At 39.3% G+C, this 6798-nt stretch overlaps 1 protein-coding gene across 2 annotated transcripts in view; it reads right to left on the minus strand.

Moving 5' to 3' along the window:
* Positions 1-6798, minus strand: part of b3galt2 (UDP-Gal:betaGlcNAc beta 1,3-galactosyltransferase, polypeptide 2) — a 14337-nt gene that overhangs the window by 2601 nt on the left and 4938 nt on the right. The window lies entirely within an intron of this gene.

Here is a 6798-nt window from a genome sequence, read left to right on the forward strand (position 1 = left end):
CCCTTACATATCGCCCAGCCCTAGTTATTCTACTTATGTGGACAACCGAATCTTATTTCTTAATCATTTTATTTATGGTTTGTACACAGTAATTTCTTCCAGATGCAAAAGCCCCAATTAGAACATTCTGTGGATGCAGTACCCACATTGGTAAATGGCACTTTTGGTAAGCTGACTTTTAAAGGGAGAAGCTGAATCAATATGACAGCATTGTAGCATGTTTGATTGGACAGGAACGTAAAAGACAGAAGGCTCTGGGGATGTGGCTTTTTGACAAAATAAAATGGGAGATTAAGAGAATATGGTTAAGCACAGAGCAGCGGCAGAAGGGAAGATTGCTGCTGTAAAAATGACTGTGTATACAGTGCATCTCTATGGTTGAAAAAAAAAGCACATCCAGATGTGTGCCTGCGGTAGTTGCTGAGGTACAGCATAACACATTTTCAGAATAAATCAATCTCACAGTAAACATGGCTGATTAAATGAGCATATTTCCCTTTACACAATGACAGAAAAAAAGAAAATAATCCTAAATCATCACAAACTCATCTCACAATTAAACCATCTAAAAATAGTGAAGAATAGGAAATACTCTATGAAGTTCTTTGTGGAAACTATGAGCTGCGGCCTGGTGCATGGTGAGATGGTGGTTGCCTCTTGCATGTCATTATTCAGCTTAATGCCTGAGGCATAAGGATAAATTGCAGGTTTGCTCAACGTGGTGCCGGCTAACGCTACACTGAGCCGCCTGGGCGAGCGAGTATCATCAGCCCCCCACAGCGCGTCGACAGCTAGGGAGGAGATGCATCTGTCAAAATGAGTTTTCAGGGTCCAGCAGGCAGTGGTGCCAAAGCCTGAGCCAGCCTCTGGCGATAACAGCCTTCACCCACAATTCACCTTCCACCTTCAGCTTATCAATGCTGCCTACTGTCTAGTTGAGACCACCCCGGCTGCTGGATCTTCCAGGCATAAATACAGGACATACAAGGAAGCATGCACATAGATGTACACATGCAAGCACACAAACATGCAACAACACAAACAAAATGCGACGTGGATGATTGCATCTGTTGCCCACGGGGAGTTGTGCACCGAGGGAGACACAAAGGCGATCGCGTATGTGCACACTGATTCTGACTCACCAAGGCAAACAGTTCATCAGTTTGCACAAGCACAAAATTTACAGTGCATTCCACATAATCATATGCAGACCAAATACTGCACACATAATCATTTTTTTGTGTTCACAGACCCACTAACACAAAAACTAATGCAGACCAGACTTATTGATATACAAAACAAACATACTGCACAAATTATCACTCTTATGTCTATAGACTCACACACAAAGATGTATGTGTCTAGTGTGGATATAATTACGTGGTGTGCACATACATCATTATTTGTATGAACTCAGACACACACACACACACACACAGACACGGACACATCACCAGAGAAAACAGAATATGCCAGCAGAGACTTGCAGGTTGTACTAGACTCTAGTGAATATTAATGATGTAGCAGCAGTGCAAGTCTTGAATCCATCCTTCTTTCCTGAGTGTGTTAATTTACTGACTGCCTGCATTGCCTTTTTGTTTGTTTGCTTGCTTTTTTAATAATTTGCAGATAGCAGACAACAGAGCATTATTTTGTGCAAATGCTACATGCTGGTTAGTGTGAGGTAAATTTTCTAAACTTCCAGTTTTCATTTCCTGCCATGATTGCTCATTCATCATGACAACTGGCAAGAAACACAGTAACCTTTTCAGGCGAGTGTGCTTACCCAGCGCAAGCAATTACAGGAGAATGAGAGGGGCCAGGGCCGGCTTTGTTTTAAAGGTTAACATACTTTACATCGAAGCATATCCAGCGCTTGAAAGATTTCTGCTGTCAACTAAATGAACATCTAGTTATACGTGAGCTCTGATGAAGAGTGCACACACAGAGGGGCGCATATACACATAAATACAAATGTACACAGAGATACACACGCTTAATGAATGCCCACAGAGTAGACACACCCACCTCCACCCACCCACACACTCACATGCAGATGGAAATGACTGGTTGTGTATGACTTTTTTTGTTGTCGACGTAAATGCCAATTTCACTTGGAGATCAGACATCCATTTTTACTTTTTAGCAGTTCCATTTAATCTGCCAGTGCCTCTCCTCATTAATTCATTTTCTTGCCTCCCATCAATGTCACTTCTATGCAAGCCAATTAGTTACACTAGCACTAATTAAAGCCCCAGCGATTCTGCAGCGGTCAATAATCAGAACGAAGGCTGGGGGAGTGACACAGTGACATGGTAGGCATACATTATAATGTTGTCTCTGTCACCACATCAGCTTCAAACCGAGAGGAAAAAAAACAGATTTAAAGGAGGAAAAACCTTGTACAGTGAGGTATGAACACCAGTCTCCACAGTTTGCTTTCATTGTTTCCACGCCCACATAAACAGCCAACCCCGTTTTGCCTCCAGAATGTGTGTAATGCATGCAAAACAAGCTTTGCTCATGTCGATGAGGATACTGTATGACCTTCATTCAGTAAAACAGTGCACTTTGTGATAGTGACACATTTTCCTCAAGAAAAATACAGCTCCCATTTGTGAGCCATTTAGAGTAGCTGTTCATTGAATTTAGAGGTTAAATTTGGCTTTATTGAAACAGGTCTGACTGATTACGTGGCTGAGTGAGGTTGCCGTTCCATCTAATAAGACTGCCTTCAAGCAACAATCCTCATTCAACCACTACATTTCTGATTTATTTTAATGTTAAAGCAGGGTTGTAGCAATTCCTGAGAAAGGCCATGTGAAAAAACAATTCTTTAACAAAGAAATTGTGATTGTTGTGGCTGAATGAGGACGAGTTGCAGCTTACAATTATTTTCATTATCTATTAAACTGATGATTATTTCCTTGATTAACAAATTATAAGGTGTCATAATACTTAGCGAAAAATGGCCACTATAATTTAAAATGTTGGAAAAGAGCATGTGCAGCAGAACATCAGATAATATTGCAGTTATACAGTATATACAGTTATATTTTAGTTTCAGTTGTGCACTGAACAACATTTTCTACATACGTCTACTTTAGTAGGCCTATTAGCATTAGTATTACTATTTTATGTTATGAAAAAAATCAGCTTTGTTGCATTGCTATAGATAATACTGCCCAACACTAAAGTAATTAAAAGTAAATGTAATACTGCATAATTAGTACATTTTGCTCAATTTTGTATTTTTACTTACTCATTTTGAATACAAGGCTTAAGTAGAGGATCTGAATACTTCCTTTACCACTGGTTTTTCATAACTCAAACACTGACTGTTGAAGAAGCAACTATATTCACAGCCTCAGCAACACATTTAAAGTCATATTAAAAAGATACATAGTTCCTGATTTCACAAAATGATGCAGCCGGCAGCTATAGATGACTCATTTTTATTTTCTCTTTCTACTTACCAAGGTTTTCAATTTTGATGCAGAAGGGTTGTAATGTCAATGTCTAATCGACATCTACTTTTTCTAGGAAATGAAAAATAAGCTATCCCTGTTCTGTTCAGCCCTAATTCTGTATAAAAACCCCTGAGTGTTGCACTCCAAAAAGGCTTCACCAACCTAAAATTGGTCCTGACGTTTGTCTATTTAATGCTTTATCGCAGTCTGGGTTGAATACAGTTGTTACCCCCAATAAATATGGGCATGGAGGACACCCACTGTTTTGTTTCTGTTTAATTTGAGACTCTGCCCTGGTTCTGAACCTTTGTTATTATTATTCCAGTTGGGAGCCAAAAACCAAACCTAGGTTTCAAGAAAGGCCTTTTTTTTAAAAAGCTCCCATCGCTCACTCTCTCTCTCTCAAGGACCTCCCTTTCTATTGCTTTCGTCCTGTATTGCTTATGTTGGCAAGAAACATCTGAACTAGTTTCACTGCCGTTGTGGCTTGGCATGCACGGCAATGAGTTCTAAAACTTTCACATCTGCTTTTGTTCTCTCGAGGTCACGCTGGGCTCATCTTAAAAATAATCTTCTGGAGAATTCAGTGCCAGGCTTTGTTCAGAGGAGTCACTTGAAAGTAAGGAGACTGCTGGTGAGTCCACACCTCTCCCCTCACTGCTGCTGTGGTCTCATCTTAATCCCTCCTCGCCCTGGTCACTTCCCTCTCCCCTGTTCAGCTGCACACTTCTTCAACAATCTGTAATTTTCTGACTCTTGTTTACCATCTGATTGCAGTGAAGAGTTCACAAAGACAGCCAAGAAAACAATTGAAATGGAGGTGAGAGGTGGTGTTCTTGCTCTTGCTGAATTTTACTTCCTCCCTACCAAAGTGACCTATTCTGTTTTTTAATAATCAAATTGCAATGGTTTGTGAATAAAACATGGTATTGTATAAGAGAGTGTTTTCCAGCTGTTCAATGTGTTCATTTGTATTGAATTTAACTGGATGTTAACACTATACATAGCTTAAAGTTATAGATAAATGGTTTAAATAGATGCTAAAAGCTAATTGCAAACTTCTGCTTGCTTGTAAACTAGGTTTGTTTTCTATTGCAACATGTACTATAGAAAGCTTACTCAACATGTGGATATACATATTTTAAATAAATGTTATTGTTATTTCCAAGTACCCACTGGCAACTGCAGAAGTAGCCCCAGTTTGAAAATACTGGTAAGGGTATGTGAGATAGGCTAGAGGATGTTAAATTATGGCTACATTCAGTTATTGACTACACCAAAGTGTACTTTTTATTTCACATGTATTTATTTATGAACTATAAAGTTTGCACAGTTTTTGAATCAAAACAACTGGGTAACAGGTGTCCATTGATTTTACTTCTGTTTTCCTTTTTGTCTGTGTATGTGTTATTTCAGTTTTGTCTGTTAATGTTTAGAAAGAGCTGACTCTGAGATCTAGGCCACTACCCACACACAATGGAAGTGAATGGAAAACGGCAACAAATCTATCCAAAAGCATTGCACCTGGTCCTTTGGATAAGCCACAGACTTAGCTGTGTATAGTTTTCCCAAGAACTTTCTATCCAAGAATTAGTCCCAATAAAATGAGATAAAATGTTTTGTTTTTTTCGGGGTGATCTGACCCTTTGAAAATGTTGTTTGGTGTATGTGTGACTCAACTAGGATAGCACCGCTGGGAGAGGGAGGGTTGCGTTCTCAACTAAGTAATGCAGAGCAGATGAGTGACACTGGGTGGCCAGTTTTTTTTTACCCTTTATCACTAGAGGCTGGTCAGATCTGGGCCAGGCCACTGGAGCCCCCATCACACAACATGACCATGTCTGATCCTTAAAGGGTCAGTTCACTCACATTGCAAAAAAAAAAAACACATTTTCTCACTTACCTCCATAGCTCTCTCTCTGGTTTTATGTGACCCCATTTTGACCACATACTTTTGTGTCTGCCTCAGAACAATAGAGGGAAGTATTTTGTTTTGATAGAAACTAGTTCCAAAAACTTTGCTTTTTTTACTTTTGCTGTCATTTTGCTCTTGTATTTTTTTTTGTGCTGAAACAATAATAAGTCTGTTAATCAATTAATTGATCGATAGGACATTTTGCAACTATTTTAATAATCATTTAGATCATTTTTCATAGTGACAGTAAAGTGGATATTTTTGAGTTTTGGACTGTTGGATGGAGAAAAGAGAAGCTATCTGAAGTTGTCACCTTGGGGTATTTGTCTTCTTTTTTCCATTTTGATTTTAGACCAAACAATGAATTATTCATTAAAAAAAAAAAAGAATAATCAACAATTAACTTAGATTGTAATTGAGTAGAGGCAGAAATCTCACACAGACATCTCACAGCATCACCAGAGGAGCCCAAAACAAGTGAGAAAATGTTTGTTTTTTTGCTCTTTGTGTGAAATATTTAACAGACAAGTCTGAGCAATATAATGTAGTCGTACAGGGCAACATATAGATTTCATCTGTCTCTTAACACAAAAGCTGTACATCCGCCGGCATCGAGCGGCTCTTAAAACCTGAACTCCAATACAAGGACCTCTGGGAAAATAAAGCTTGACAGCTTGAGCTGCTGTAGCTTGTAAATATTATATGACAGCTGATTTTCTTCCACCAGTGTGAGTGATAGTCCAACCTTCTCATTGTTGCTGTGCCAACTTTTTTACCGGCTGGAATTTAATTCTAGCGTATTTCCGTTTTTACTATTCGTTAATAAAGCCCGGCTGTTATCTCCTCTCGTTTGAGTCTTTTTGGAGGTTTTGTCGGATCAGGACGTCACAGGCATAAATATGAGGTTTAAAAATTAGACCCCATTAAAGTTTCAACGTCTAGGAGCAAAGTGAATAACGCCAGATGGTGAGCTTAACTGCTGTCTTTTTCTAATTTTTTTTTTTTAATGTCCATCTCAGCAGTTAGCAGATATCCCTTAAGCATGCACTGGCTTCAGTGCCAAAATAGTTCAGCAGCTGGAAACGTGATGAAGTGGATATAAAAGCCTGTTAATTGAACCTGGATCAATGGGAACTCGCCCGGCCTCGGCCTCGTTTGGCACGGTCTAAGAAGGGGTTTCCTAGAACTAGAATCTATGTAAATGAATACATAAGACTTAACTGACCCGTGATGATGACAGTGATTGTAGCTTTAGGAATTCCTGATAGGCAGGGGGGGGAAATGACTCTGCTCTGGTGCAACGAGGAATGAAATATCATGACAATCACATCCTTGGGGAGTAAAGTGAGAGCAAAATCTAAGTATTGCTTAATTTTCCAATGGCAAAACCCTGACTTAAACACTGGCCTGAGG

Source organism: Morone saxatilis, unplaced genomic scaffold (assembly GCF_004916995.1).
Source record: "Morone saxatilis isolate NCDOM2014 unplaced genomic scaffold, NCSU_SB_2.0 Contig12, whole genome shotgun sequence".
In the NCBI taxonomy this organism is placed as follows: domain Eukaryota; kingdom Metazoa; phylum Chordata; class Actinopteri; family Moronidae; genus Morone; species Morone saxatilis.